Below are 16032 nucleotides of genomic sequence, written 5' to 3' on the forward strand. Positions count from 1 at the left end.
CCATATAAAAGCCATGGTCAATGATTTTAATTTCCTGAAGAAACTCATTGGGACCGGAACAGGTATCATTTGGAATGTGTAGTTTACAATTGGCAATATAAACATTTTTATTACATTTACTCTACCGATCCAAGATACTGCTTTATGCCTCATATTTTTCATTAACCCTTTCACTTTATTTAATAGGGGAATATAGTTTGCCTCATAAAGCCCATGCCTTAGTGCCGTTAATTTGATCCCCAAGTAGTTCAATTCTCCCTTACACCATTTGAAAGGTAAACTTGTGGAAAGGGTACTTTGTTCTACCTCAGTTAAGTTCACATTTAATATTTCTGTCTTCGAAAGATTTATCTTGAAATTTGATAATTTTCCATAATAATCGAGTTCTTTCAGAACCAGCGGGATCGATGTTCTAGGGTTAACTATATATAATAGGACATCATCTGCAAATGCAGATAACTTGTACTCTGTCCCTCCGACCCGGATACCTTGAATATCCTGGTTCCTACGAATTGCTCCCAGGAGGGGTTCGAGGCTCAGCACAAACAACATCGGTGACAAAGGGCATCCCTGTCTCGTCCCTTTGAACAACTCAAGGGGACGAGACAGGGACCCATTAACTCTTATTCTAGCAGTCGGCTGGGTATACAACGCCTTGATCCATCTCATCATTCTTTCCCCTACCCCCTTATAAATTGGGATCTCATGCATGAACTACCAGTCGACCCTATCAAAAGCCTTTTCGGCATCAACTGACATGAGGACTGTTGGAATCTTCCCTTTAATTGCCTCTTGGATCAGAATGATGGATTTCACAGAGTTGTCCCTTCCCTCCCATCCCTGCACGAATCCCACCTGATCGGTGTGGACCCATACGGGGAGAAGTGCGCTCAGTCTCTCAGCTATTATTTTTGCATAGATCTTTATATCAGAGTTCAATAGTGATATCGGGCGATAACTCTCTAGGGCAGCTGGGTCTTTTCCCTCCTTCAAAATTAAGGCAATATGGGCTAGAAGTGTCTCTTTGCGGAAGCCCTGTCCCTCTCCAACTGCATTGAAGTACTCACACAGTCTTGGTACCAAGAGACTCTGAAATCTCTTATAGTACAAACTGGAGTATCCATCTGGGCCAGGGCTACTCCCCAGTGGCATTTCCTTAATTGCTCTCTCGACTTCTCTTATCGAGATGGGAGCCTCTAGGGCCTCCATCTCCTCCCTCGCCCCTCTTGGGAAATCGAGATTCCTAAGATACTCTCTTATAGCTTCCTTCCTGTTTCCTCCCTCACTACTTCTTCCTCCTATCCCATAGAGAGCACTATAATAAGACTGGAAATTCTCTGCAATTTCTGGGGTGGCAAACTTCAACTTCCCCTTCTTATCTCTAATTTTGGGTATAAAAGTCCTATTTTTCTGTTCCTTTACTCTTTTTGCAAGCCATTTGCCTGATCTTTTCCCCCATTGGTATCTCTCCTTATTTATCTTATAAAACACTGTTCTCCTTTCTTGCTCTAAATGCTCTTCCAGCTCCCTTTTTTTTTTTTGTAGGTCCTGACTCTCCTGGATCCCTCTAGATCTTGTTTTCCGTTCTAGTTGTTCGATCTCACTATATAGTTGGATCTTCCTTTTCTGCTTTTCCTTCTTTATTCCTGCTAAAATGTTTTATTGTTGAAGTTTTTGCTCATAAATGCAATGGTATTACCTCTTATCCTCCTATAATATAATACTGCTCTGTCCCCTATTAATAAACAACTGCAGGAAAAAAAACCTACTTGTGCAAATGATGGTTTATGATGAAGATTAGATATTTAGATTAGATATTTAGATTAGATATTCAGAACTGAAAGAGATTCTTATAGGAAGCGGATTGCATTTATATTATATCATTATTATTCTCAAGAGACTCAGTCCTTGTTGCAATATAGATTGTGTTACAATTATTCTAAAGCCGCGTACACACGGGCGGACTGTCTGGCCTACTTAGTCCGCCGAAACACATTTCAGCGGACAGTCCGCTCGTGTGTGGGCTTCAGCGGACTTTTTCAGCGTGCAGTCTGGCGGACTAAGTATTTCAGAATTTCCGTAATACTGTCCGTCGGACTCGCATTTCGGCGGACAATCCGCCCGTGTGTGTGCCAGTCCACCGTACTTTTGAAATGAGCAGACTTTTCCTGCCCGGCGAAAAGTCCGCTCATTTCGAGCGGGTATCCAGGTAGGCGAGGCCCGCGAAGGAGACGTCGCTGGCCCCGCCGCCTGGTATGGACTTGAAATGGAACCCCAACGCCGAAAAAAATCGGCGTGGGGGTCCCCCCAAGTCCACAACAGACCCTTGTCCGAGCACGCTACCCGGCCGGCCAGGAAAGGGGGGCGAGCGAGCGCCCCCCTCCTGAGCCGTACCAGGCCGCGTGCCCTCAACATGGGGGGTGCCTTGGGGAAGGGGGGGCCGCGCGGCCCCCCCACCCCAAAGCACCTTGTCCCCATGTTGATGAGGACAAGGGCCTCTTCCCGACAACCCTGGCCGTTGGTTTCGGGGTCTGCGGGCGGGGGGCTTATCGGAATCCGGGAGCCCCCTTTAATAAGGGGGCCCCCGGATACCGGCCCCCCACCCTATGTGAATGAGTATGGGGTACAATGTACCCCTACCCATTCACCTGTAAAATAAATGTACAAAAAAAAACACAACACACGAGATAAAATACTTTATTGCACAGCTCCGGGGGTCTTCCGTCTTCGGGGGTCTTCTCGCCGGACTCCTCCGCTATCTTCTTGTAGCTCTTTTGCTAGCGGAGGAGTCCGGCTTTCTTCCTCGCCGCCGGCCTCTTCTTCCGACTTCGGGGGTCTTGTCCCCCTCTTCGGTTCTTCTGCCGGGCCACCGCGCCTTCTTATAGCTCTTTTACAGGCGGTGGCCCGGTCTTCTGTCGCCGCCGTCGCCGCCGCCTTCCGTTCTTCTTCTTCTTCTTCTTCTTCTTCTTCTTCTTCTCCAGGAGATGTTGCCTCGACGATCTCTCCGGCCGGAATGCCAGGGACGCACTGCGCGGCCACTTATATAGGGACAATGGGGCGGTGTCACATGGCTTTATGTCACATGGGTTGGTGTCACATGGTGACCCCGCCCCCTTACGATGTCATAGTCCCCATGTGACATCAACCCATGTGACCAACCCATGTGACATAAAGCCATGTGACACCGCCCCATTGTCCCTATATAAGTGGCCACGCAGTGCGTCCCTGGCATTCCGGCCGGAGAGATCGTCGAGGCAACATCTCTTGGAGAAGAAGAAGAAGAAGAAGAACGGAAGGCGGCGGCGACGGCGGCGACAGAAGACCGGGCCACCGCCTGTAAAAGAGCTATAAGAAGGCGCGGTGGCCCGGCAGAAGAACCGAAGAGGGGGACAAGACCCCCGAAGTCGGGAGAAGAGGCCGGCGGCGAGGAAGAAAGCCGGACTCCTCCGCTAGCAAAAGAGCTACAAGAAGATAGCAGAGGAGTCCGGCGAGAAGACCCCCGAAGACGGAAGACCCCCGGAGCTGTGCAATAAAGTATTTTATCTCGTGTGTTGTGTTTTTTTTTGTACTTTATTTCACAGGTGAAAGGGTAGGGGTACATTGTACCCCATACTCATTCACATAGGGTGGGGGACCGGTATCCGGGGGCCCCCTTATTAAAGGGGGCTCCCGGATTCCGATAAGCCCCCCGCCCGCAGACCCCGAAACCAACGGCCAGGGTTGTCGGGAAGAGGCCCTTGTCCTCATCAACATGGGGACAAGGTGCTTTGGGGTGGGGGGGCCGCGCGGCCCCCCCTTCCCCAAGGCACCCCCCATGTTGAGGGCACGCGGCCTGGTACGGCTCAGGAAGGGGGGCGCTCGCTCGCCCCCCTTTCCTGGCCGGCCGGGTAGCGTGCTCGGACAAGGGTCTGTTGTGGACTTGGGGGGACCCCCACGCGGATTTTTTTCGGCTTGGGGTTCCCCTTTACAGGCGGCGGGGTCAGCGACGTCTCCTTCGCGGGCCCCGCCTACCTGGAGACGCGCTCAAAATGAGCGGACTTTCCTCCGCGTGTGTGGGCGAGTCTGTTCATTTCAAAAGTAGGGCGGATAGTATGGCGGACTTAGTACGCCGTATTAGTCCGCTCAAAAAGTGCCGTGTGTGGGCAAGTCCGTTCATTTGAAAGTATGACGGACTGTCCGTCGGATTGTCTGACGGACTAAGTTGGCCAGACAGTCCGCCCCGTGTGTACGCGGCTTAAGTCTCTGAGGGTTCCTAAATTAGTTTCATGTTTAAAAATATGTTTATTGAAAATCTCCATCATTATATTAAATGCACCATGCATGTAATAGAAAGTTATAGTCAATATTTGTTTATATTTATCACTTAGCATCACATTTGTGGTATAATCAACATATTTAAACTCCAACAATGAACTTCTACTATTTGGCTAATCTTTAACCACTTGACCTCTGGAAGATTTACCCCCCCCCCCCTTCATGACCCGGTCATTTTTTTGTGATACAGCACAGTGTTACTTTAACTGACAATTGTGCGGTCATGCCACGCTGTACCCAAATAAAATGTATGTAATTTTTTTCCCCACAAATAGAGCTTTTTTTGTTGTATTTGATCACCTCCACATTTTTCATTTTTTGCGCTATAAACAAAAAAAGACAGACAATTTTGAAACAAATAAAATAAAACAATATTTTAAATTTTTTCTATTAAACACATAAAATCTAAATTTAAAAAAAAATCTAGATTCTTCATAAATTTTGGTCAAAAAGTATCCTGCTCCATATTTTTGGTAAAAAAAATCCCGATAAGCGTACATTGATTGGTTTTCCAAAAGTTATAGCGTCTACTAGGGGGTCAACCGATTATGGGCGTGGCCGATGTTCATTATTTTGAAGAATCTGTATCGATAACAAATTTACCGATATTACCAACCAGTGGCGGCTGGTGCTCAAAAGTGTTGGGGGGTGCAAAGAAACTGAAAAATACTGAAACCCCCCACATCAATAGCAGCCTCACTGTACCCATTGAATGCAGCCATTGTGCCCATCAAATGCAGCCACTTGTGCCCATCATATGCAGCCACTTGTGTCCGTCATATGCAGCCACTTGTGTCCGTCATATGCAGCCACTTGTGCCCATCATGTGCAGCCACCTGTGCCCATCATATGCAGCCACTTGTGCCCATCATATGCAGCCACTTGTGCCCATCAAATGCAGCCACTTGTGTCCATCACATGCAGCCACTTGTGCCCATCATATGTAGCCATTGTGCCCATCAAACTCAGCCACTGTGTCTATCAAACGCAGCCACTTGTGCCCATCACATGCAGCCACTTGTGCCCATCATATGCAGCCACCTGTGCCCTTCATGTGCAGCCACTGTGCCCACTGACCCCCCCCCCCCCACTCGCAGCTCTGGCAGCACCCAACCCCCAACCCCCATGCGTCTCTGGCGGCAGCACCCCCCACGAGCATGGCTCTGGCAGCACCGAACCCCCCGCACAAGCGCAGCTCTGGCAGCACCAAACTCCCCCCGCATGCTACTCTGGCAGAGTGGACTTACCACAGCAGCTCCTCCAGCGTGTCTTCCCCGCTCCTCTTCCTAAGCTCCAAGCATCCAATAGGGTAGGCTGGCACTTTGGCCAATCAGGAAATGGGTCTGCCGCCCTGCCTCCTGATAGGCAGGGAGGAAGGTTAATGTGAAAACAATGAAAATGAAATCGCTATCATCACACAATTGGGTGGGATCAGGGTGCACTCTCTGCTCCCCGAACCCACCCTATTTTGAAGCCTATTAGAGCCTCTGGCACTAATCGAATGCTTCAAAAAGTACCACCCCCACCATAGGAATCCATGGGTCCAGCGTTCTGAAAGGGGCCAGGAGCATGGATGGGGGGGCGGCGCCCTCACGCCCACAGTGCACGGGTTGCCACTGCTATCGCTTTAAGTGGTTGTACCAGGGTAATCACCCCGGTACCATTCTTTAGAGCAGACAGTCAGCTTACTTGTAATAACAACTGATGTGGCTAATCAGTCTCTCAGCCGTTATTACAAGTAGTGGGAGGGGACTCCCTCCCCCCCCCCCAGCCACTTTCTGTCACTTAGCCCCAGCCTCTCATTCCACCGGGGGGGGGCAGCACCCAGGCGACAAAGTTGACTGCATTCTTGGGGTCTCTTGTCTAGTAACCCAGAAGCGATGTCATGACATCACTTCCCAATTACTCTCACCCTAAAGGCACCAGTTTAAAAAAAAAGAAGTATTCAAAAACGCAGATCTTGGCGTTTTGAATACTTTAAAGTACAGTGGAGGGGTTTGGGGTCCTTTAGACCCCAGATCCCTCCATAAAGAGTACCTGTCACTGCCTATTACCTTCACAAAGGGATGTTTACATTCCTCGTGACAGCGATAAAAGTGAAAAAGAATGGAAAAAGTGAAAAGTGAAAAAAGGACAATGTAAAATTAAAAACGTTAAATCTACAGAATATCGGCACCAGATGTTGGCCTTATAGGCAGCTGAAAAATTGGTATCGGCCCTGAAAAAACCTTATTGATCGACCCCTAGCATCTACAAACTATAATATATATACTGGAATTTATACATATTTTTTTTTTATACTAGTAATGATCAGAGACTTATAGGAGGACTTATAGGGGGACTGCGATATTGCGGCAGACAACTAACACACTAAAGCCCCATACACACTATCAGATTTTCTACTGATTTTTGTCTTTAGATTTACCAAAACCGGTTTGCATAAAAATTGAAACTCCTAAGGTTTGACCTCATATTATATGGTTTTGGTAAATCTGAAGGAAAAAATCAGCAGTAAAACTGATCGTGTGTATGGGGCTTTACTGGCACTTTTGACCCTTGTGGGAACCAGTGACACTAATACAGAGAGCTGAAAATTCGGTATCAGTATTGGCCCTGAAAAAAAGATAGCACAGAGCAAGGCCCATAAAGACATGGATGAGCGAGTTTGGGGTGCTTCTGGAAGAAGAGTCAAACATTCCCATAGACACACTCCTAAACCTTGTGGACAGGCTTCCCAGAAGAGTTGAAGCTGTTATAGCTGCAAAGGGTGGACCAATTCAATATTGAACCCTACGGACTAAGACTGGGATGCCATTAAAGCTCATGTGCATGTAAAGGCAAGTGACCCAATAATTTTGGTAATATAGTGTATCTATCTATCCTTTTCTCACTACGTTTCTACTAACTTTTTAGAGAAACAGATCAGCCTTTTCTGATGTTATTCTCTGCCAATTTTTAATGAAGTTCTGTTTATGTCTGGCCTCTTCTCTAGAGAAGGTGATCTCAGCGTGTAGTGGGACAAATCAGTCTGTTTATTGACACCTTGTAGCCAGAATAGTAATATCTCCTTTGGGCAATATGCTATTTATGACAGGAGAGTTAATGAATCATATGGGATCTAATCTGCCATTGTCTCTCTGCAGCGGCAATCTTTAGCTGGATGCATAAGGTGGACTCTTAACTGATATTGAAAAAAAAACAAAAAAAAACATTTAATGCAAATACGCGTCTACTAAAAATCATTAAAGTGTATGTAAACCTTAAAGCGGAACTAAGCTCTCTGAACCAACATGAATTGTTTTTAATCCTTATGCTGCTATTATTAGTAAATAGATAGGAAGATATATTATATTTACTGTTTTTTTTTTTTTTTTTTTTTTAACAATAACATTTTTATTAAAGTATTTAAAAGATATACAAATTTTCTCCATAGACAGAGTATAAACAGTACATCTTAACAAATAAACAGCATTTGTTCACGTTGATCTAGATCTAGATCTATCTGATACAGTTCAAATCTTGGTGAAACTTCAATCAGGGTAGAATGATATTAACCCCACCTTCAATGCTTATATAATGGAAGAGCTGGGTGTCCCCCGACCCCACACCCCAACTGGGATCACACTGTGTAGGGCCAAGAGGACTCCCCACCCCTCCAGTTGCCTTTAGTGTTCTATTGGTTGTGTAAGACCTTGTCACTGATAACCTTCAGTATCTTCGACCTTGTATCGAATGTGGGAGCAAATGCAGTACAATTTGAACCCAAATTCAATACAGATTTGCAAAAACAAGAGATAGAAGAAAAACACAGAAAAAAGAAAAGGGAAAATAAAATAAAAATACACAGTCTTTTGTGTCCGTTGTTGGTGTGTAATTCACATCTATTACCCAAGTAATCAAAAGCCCTTTTAGGGATGTTGCTCTGGTCTGTACCAGTCAGTCCACGGTTTCCATTGTGCCTGTGCCATCGGATATTTTCCTTGGGATGAGGCAAACAGAATTTCATACGTAGCATGGATATTAGTGGTAGCTAATATTTCTCCCAGATCAGGGGGATTGTGATCCCTCCAGTGTCTCATGATCACCAGCCTAGTGCTCAGTAAGATGTGTGTAGCTATTACTCTTGCTTGTTTGGGTAGTGTATCTAAGTCAAGTGAGAGAATGGCCATACCAGGGTGTTTGATTATTTGTAGCTGTAGTATGTTCTCAATCGTATAGAACACTTTATCCCAGAGTGTTTGAATGCTAGTGCATTCCCACAAAATGTGAAAGAGCGTGTCTACACATCCGCACTGCCTCCAACACAGTGGGGATGTTCGGTTATCGAACTTGGACACTCTGTATGGGGTTAAATACCACCTCAGGAGTATTTTTTGTGTCAGTTCCCATGGGTTGATACACATGGTGGCAGAGTACATCAATTAAAGTGCCTGTTGCCATTTATCTGATGAGTATTGGGATCCCCAATCACGTTCCCAGGCCATAATATTAGAGCTTTTGGTGAACAATAATTTATCGTTTAATGAGTTGTAGAACAGGGAAATTCCTTTAATGTTGGTGGTTGTATTATTTAAGTAGAGGAAGACCCTCCACGGTAGCTGAATCGAGATAGGGGAGATATCCTTGAGAAAGTGTTGTATTTGGGTATACCTATAATGGTCAGAGTCTTTAAGGTCAAATTCGATTTGTAGCGACCTGAAAGGTTTTCATAGAGGGTCCTATGATTAGTTCAGTGATGCTATTAATCCCTTTCCTGATCCAATGCGTCACCTGGAGACCAGGTATGATCTCCGATAGGCATGCAAGAGGTATCTGAATTGAAGACAAGGGAGTGTTGGTGTGAGGAGTATCAAGTAAGAGTTTCCAGGCCTGTAAGGACGCACGGATTGTTTGGGCTAGGGAGACATCAGGCATCCGTTTGATAGTGCTAGCCATTAAGTAATTATAGGTGTTGGTGCCTGAAATCTGGAATTCCTCCAGCTCCTGCCATTTCGTTCTGGGTGAATTTGGAAACCACGATCTCAGTTGCGCAAGAACCGAGGCCGTGTAGTAATCTTTAATCAGTACATTTCCCACTCCTCCAGCTCTTCTCACCGCTATCGATTTCTTAAAGGCCCACCTTGCTTTCTTTCCTTTCCATAAGAATTTATTAATTATAGATTGCATTTTGGTAAAATATGAGTTGGGGATCAGGATGGGTAATGCCCTGAATAGATAGATGATCTGTGGTAAGATCACCATTTTAAACGCTGCCAAACGCCCTGACCAAAGCAGCTCAGCCTTCACTAGATCTTGAAGTTTCAACGGCAGAGAATTAAGAAAGGGCGTATAGTTGGCTGAGCAGAGTTCTCTAGTTGAAGCAGTCAGGAAGATCCCAAGGTATTTGACCCTATCTTTGCTCCAGGCGTATGGAAACCGTGAACTGAGCTCTCTCTGTAAACCTGGTGGTATGCCCATTCCCAGTACATAAGATTTGCTTTCATTCACCTTGTAATAAGATATTTTATTAAACATTTGTAGGACTGCATGTACCGAAGCCAGGGAAGTTTCAGGGTTCGTAAGCATTAGAATAATATCGTCTGCAAATAGGCTGATAACATGTTCAGATTTGTGGGTATGGAAGCCAGTAATGTCAGGATGCCCTCTAATAGGGGTGGCTAAGGGCTCCAATATTAGGTTAAAAATTAAAGGGGAAAGCGGGCACCCCTGATGGGTGCCATTAGTGATTTGGAACGGCTTGGAGAGAATGCCCGAGGTGTACACTCGGGCAGACGGCGTAGAGTATAGGGCCAATATCGCCTGCAGCATATATCCCTGAAAACCATATCACCGCAGGACCATCTCCATGTAACCCCAACGTACCCGGTCAAAGGCCTTCTCCGCGTCCAATGCCAGCAGCAGAGAAAGCCTCCTCCCAGCCCCAGCCAGATGAACAATGTTCGTCAGTCGCCTGGTGGCGTCTGAAGTTTGACACCCCCTAGTGAAACCAGTCTGTTCTGGGTCTATTAGAAGTGGCAGAACATCTATCAGGCAGTTTGCTATCAGTTTAGCGTATAATTTCAGATCAGTGTTTAACAAGGAAATAGGTCTAAAATTTGCAAGCGTATTTGGGTCTTTCCCTGGCTTCGGCAATGTCACAATTAAGGCTTCGAGCATTTCAGGGGGGAAGGACGAAGAGGCAGCGGCATCGTTGAAAATTTTACCCAGGTAAGGTTCTAAGATGTCTTTAAAAATGTGGTAATATTCCCCCACAAAGCCATCCGGACCTGGGGATTTGTTAATTGGAAGTGTATCAATTGCTTCACGTATTTCTTCTATAGTAAACGGTGCGTTCAGGGATGCTATTTGTTGTGGTGTTAGTGTTGGTAGTGAGATTTTCAGCAAAAAGTCATTGATCATGTCAGTGGTGGGTTGTGGTGTATCTCTGTCTTCTTTAAGGTTATAGAGGGTGCTGTAGTAGTGGCTAAATGCGTCTGCTATGTCTTGTGGATGTTGCATTTTCAGTTTAGTGGTGGGGTGTAAGAGGAATGGGATTTTGGTTTTATGTCTATGCCCTTTAATTTGGTGTGCTAACAGTTTCCCTGCTCTATTACCATGTGCATAGTATTTCATTTTAAGTCGTTTGGTATGCTTCTCAAAATCCTCCAATAAGAGTGTTCTGAGGTCACATCTTAGTTGGGTTAGCATCTTGGAATTGGAGGGGGATGGTTGGTGTTTGTTTTTTGATTCTAGGTCATTAATTTTAGATGTGATGTCATGGATCTTTCTTTGCCGCTGCCTTCTCGCCCCCATTTGGATAAGAATTCCCCTCATATACGCCTTGTGGGAGTTCCACAAGGTGAATTGATTGCACACCGATGGTTCGTTTAAGGCAAAAAACTCTTTCAAAAGTTTCTCCATGTGCAGCCTACACTCCGGTTGTTGCATAATAAAGGAATTAGCTCTCCAGACCGGGGTGGAGCCCACCATGGAAGTGTCAGTCAATGAAAATTTTATAGAAGCGTGGTCAGACCACGTGATATCTTTAATATCAGAAGAGATGGTTCTGGACAGAGTCCTTTGGTCTACCAAGAACAAGTCGATCCTGGAGTAAGTTTGATGTGTCGCCGAAAAGAACGTGTAGTCCTTTCCTTCAGGGTGTAGACAACGCCACACATCGAACAACTCCTCCCCATGGAGTGTTTCAAGCAAGAATAAACTTGTGCGGGTCGTCCTTGCTGTGGAATCCACCGTGGGGTCAGGCACCACATTAAAGTCGCCACACATTATCAAGAGACCCCTTCTAATACTGTTGATCCTTTTCATGAGCTTATGGAAGAAACAAAGCTGTCGTGAAATAGGGGCGTACACGTTGACAATAGTATACGTTATTTGGTTAATGTCGCAAATGAGTATGTGGAATCGACCATTGGGGCCCTTGTGTTCTTCTTGTAAAGTAAATGCAACAGTGTCCCGAATTGCAGTTAGCACCCCTCTAGTTTTGGATGTGGAATTAGCTGTAAAAACATGTGGATATTGCCTATTCCTGCACGGTGGAGCCAACGCCTCGCAAAAGTGAGTTTCCTGGGCGCACAGAACGTCACTCCTGTTTTGTAAGGCTTCAGCCCACAGAGATTTCCATTTCACCGGGTGGTTAAGGCCCTTAACATTAACCGATAAAAAGTTTATAGCCATAGGAGCAATAGTGTGCTATGAGGTCGTTGGCGTAATTGCCTCAGTGGGAGCAGCTTAACACATACCCACTCCAAAAATGGTAAATGTGACCCTGCCACAAGAAAATCACATTTACTCACTGTGATTACAGGTCTAGTCCGAGAGGCAGGACGTTGATTCCATCCCATAGCTTCATAGGATCTTGTGGGAGAGAGATCTCGCGGCAGATCGTGTCCGACTGTGACACCAGACTGTGTGAGGGCGAAGGAAATAAGGACAAACAAAACAGATAAAAATATAAAAAGTTGAACAAAAGCAGAGGTGTACTTGCCGATGGATAATACTGTGACCGTGTTACTGTAGAGCAAGGGGCCATCAGCAGAACGACATCTAAGTGGTTCTAGGGGGAATATACCCGGGTGCAGCTATACGCTGCTCAAGTAAGCAGGGGGTAAGTTCAAGCCTATTATTTGGTCCGGGGATCCTTAAGTGGACAAGTTGGAGTTCCCATGGCCCAAAGGGAGATAAACTGATAGTTAATGGTGGGACCTGGCATTCCTCTGCGTAACAGTTTTCCAGTCTTGGATATGTTCCAGTTTACTGGAGGTGGCGACAATGTTGCCATTCTTTAAGTAGTAACAACCCTTTTTCCAAGGAATCTACCACAAAGAGTTTATCTTGTTTTGTAATAACGATTTTGGTCGGTTAGCCCCATCTATAAAGGATGCGATGGTTCCTCGGTGCTTTCGTTATAGTGTTCAAGTTCCTACGCTTTTGCAGAGTATGTTGAGACAAGTCAGCATAGAATTGTAGGTCTTTGTATTGGGGTAGGAGCTGATCACGGTTGCGCACTATTGACATCAATTGCTCTTTTATGTGAAAAAAGTGGAAGCGTAAAATCACATCCCTGGGGATGTTTTCTGAAAGATGAGAAGGTTTGGGCAAACGGTGTATTCTGTCAATAGTAAACTCTATATCGGGTGCTTCAGGTAGGAGGGAGGTAGGAGGGAGGTGAACAGGGCTTTGGCATAGGATCTCAGGTCTGAAGGTGTGACCGATTCGGGGATCCCCCGTATTTTTAGGTTGTTCCTCCTGGATCTGTCTTCAATGTCCGCTAATTTACTTTTCACTCATGCTGAGTCTCCTTCTCGCTCCTCATTAGCATCCACCAAATCATTAATGGTGGATGCATACTCCCCCATATTCCTCTCAATGTGATCCACCCAGCCGCCTGACAAGTCGCACTCCGTTCTGTACTATGGAACTGTTCTAATAGGAGCGACTCAAGTCGCTCCGACTTAGAGAAAAGGTTCCTGTACTATTTTTGGGGCGACTTCAGGCGACTTGCATTGACTTCTATACAGAAGTCGTTTTGCAAGTCGCCGCTGATCGTGTGCAGGTCGCGTCTGTGAGTCGCGCTGCAAGTCGTGCCGCCCCTGTGTGAACCGAGCCTAAGTTAGAATAAGTACAGACTGATAAAGGAGATACATTTATTGTGAAAATATTTGATTCCAACAATAATGGATAGTGTTATTTTTAAATGAAAATATTTCTTTTTGCATATCCAGGTACCTGACTGACTGATTTTTTGTTTAAGATAACAAAAGAAATTCTGAACTACTCATTTTAGAACACTTTGTCATCAAACTTCTGAATATTGTTTTATTTGTATTATTAAAGTATTGAGGGATTTGGTAAATCTATATAGATTGATTATATTAGTTTTTTTCAATTGCTACAGGAGGATACAAGGATGTTTTTTTTGATAAATTAATTGAGGTAATTCTAGAAAAAAAAATATTTTCTAATAAAAGCTAAATTGTTGTGAACTTATGTCATATTCCATTCGGGTTGGATTTCAAACCATGGAATCAGTTATTTTTTAAAATTTTATAGGACAGGTAGTGAAGGACATGTATGCGATTTTAGGTTTAGTAAAGTTTTTGTTTCTTATCATCTTAAGTACTCAGGTATTGTAGAACCTATGAATAGTATTGGGTAAGATGATTCAAGAATAAGGTAAATATTGGGTGACTTATTTACCTGCTGTAGTTTAAGTTAAAAACGTTATTATTTTCTAAACATAGGGTTTGTTAACTTTTTGAGTTAATGACAGTCTTTTGAGATTAGCATACCTAGTTTTTTTATATAATCTGTAGTATAGAAAGTAGTGTGGTTGCAAATTTTGCAAAAAACAAGTATAGGTATTTTAGAAGTTTGTTCACAAAACATGGCTAGGCTTTTGCTAAATTTAAATAGAAATGATGTCTTGAATGAGATTTCTACTTCCAATGAGTATGTTTAGTAATTTATTCTAGTAGCTAAAGTTTAAGTTAAGAATCATAGATCTGAAGGTACCGGGGAAGCCAACAGAGATGTCCACTGGAATATCAATTGGGAAGATTATTTTGTTATTTTTAAGGTATATTGGGATTATAGTTTTTTGTTTCAAAAGTATTGGTAAAAATAAAAATAATTGGTAAAAATAAGAATAAAATGGGTAAACACAGAAAGGATTATCAGTCTAAAATGGTTTAAATGTATTCATGAAAATTATTTAGGAAAACATAATTTTTAAAAAGAATTTGATACTTGTTTTCATTTTCTTTTATAGATATGTCTTTTGTTTCTAAATTTAAAGAAAATTATTTTATTTAATTTTTTTATTTAGTTTTTTAAATTCTTCCATGACAATGCAACAAGCACAACTAAATTTCTATTTATTGTTACTTCTCGTTTTTTCAAAAAAATATTATTTTTTGATTATGTTATCAAGGACTATCATTTTTTGGTGAACTTGCATCAAAAGCGACATATTGATCGGTCGATCGTTATGTGAGGGGGAGTTAGGATGTGATTCTCATACAAGAATTTTTTTTATGAATTATCTGAATAATGATGATAGTGATAAGATAATAGGAAAGACAAAAAGGTATAATTAGAGTATATGAAGAAAAGGATTTCAATTTTTCTAAACAAAGTTATTGTTGAATTAAAAAATTTTAGAATGTTGAAAAAAAAAGAAATAGAAAAAGTTTCTTGCTGGTCATGGATAGATGGATAAATAAATCGAAAAATAAATAGAATGATAGATAGAATATATAAAAATATGACAATCAAATAATGGGAAAGTTTTTTGTTTTTTATGTATCTACAGACAAGTAGATTACCTATTATGTTTAAAATTGTTTAGTGTCAAGGATAATATATAAAAACTTATATTGTAGAAGTTATTTAGTTATCAAAATTTCCAGGAATGGAAGAAATTTTATTTATTAATTAATAATTTATATTACAAAGCGATGTAATTAGATATCGCAAAGATATTTATTTCTTCTTTATATTAAAATAGTTAAATGATATGATTAAAGTTATACGAGTTTCACAAGAAGTTAAATAAATTTATAAAATTGAAAAAAGAAAATCTTTAATATTACATGATTTAGATGGAGAATTAATTAAAATGAATAAATATAATAATTTATACTTTCTCAATGGAATGAAATAGTTAAATATTTTTCATAGAAATATCTCAGAGTTTTGGAAAATGTTTATGTACAATATCTGACACACTAAAATGTATTAATGTGTATTGTATTAATGTTTATTGTATTGAAAAAATAGAATCAGAGACATTTATTATTTAAGATGAATGTGCTCATTATATTTGTTGAATATAGTGCATTGAGGGGGAATTGTTAGAAGTTTTTGAGTTAATTAATATATTAAGTGATAAAAGTTTCTGAAAATATATGTAAGTTATATGTACGGTAATAAGTGATGGTCTCTGAAGGTCACAGAACAACACAGAGTACAGAGAGGAGTGGTTTTTCTGAGTAGGTACTTCTATTTTTGAGACTATGTCAGGACAATGGGTGGAGTTATGCTACTTATCTTTAGACTGAACCATGTTAGGTATATATGCAAATATGGGTGTTATTAGAATATGCTGACATAACATCATGAAACAGTATAAGAATGGAGTAGGATTATGAGAGTTAGGAAAGAGCTGGGAAGAGAAAGAACTCTACACTTTGGAGAATGTAGATCAGATGCCCCTTTTCC

The sequence above is a fragment of the Lithobates pipiens genome, unplaced genomic scaffold (assembly GCF_037356315.1).
Source record: "Lithobates pipiens isolate NorthernLeopardFrog02 unplaced genomic scaffold, aLitPip1_a1.2 Scaffold_25, whole genome shotgun sequence".
Classification (NCBI taxonomy): domain Eukaryota; kingdom Metazoa; phylum Chordata; class Amphibia; order Anura; family Ranidae; genus Lithobates; species Lithobates pipiens.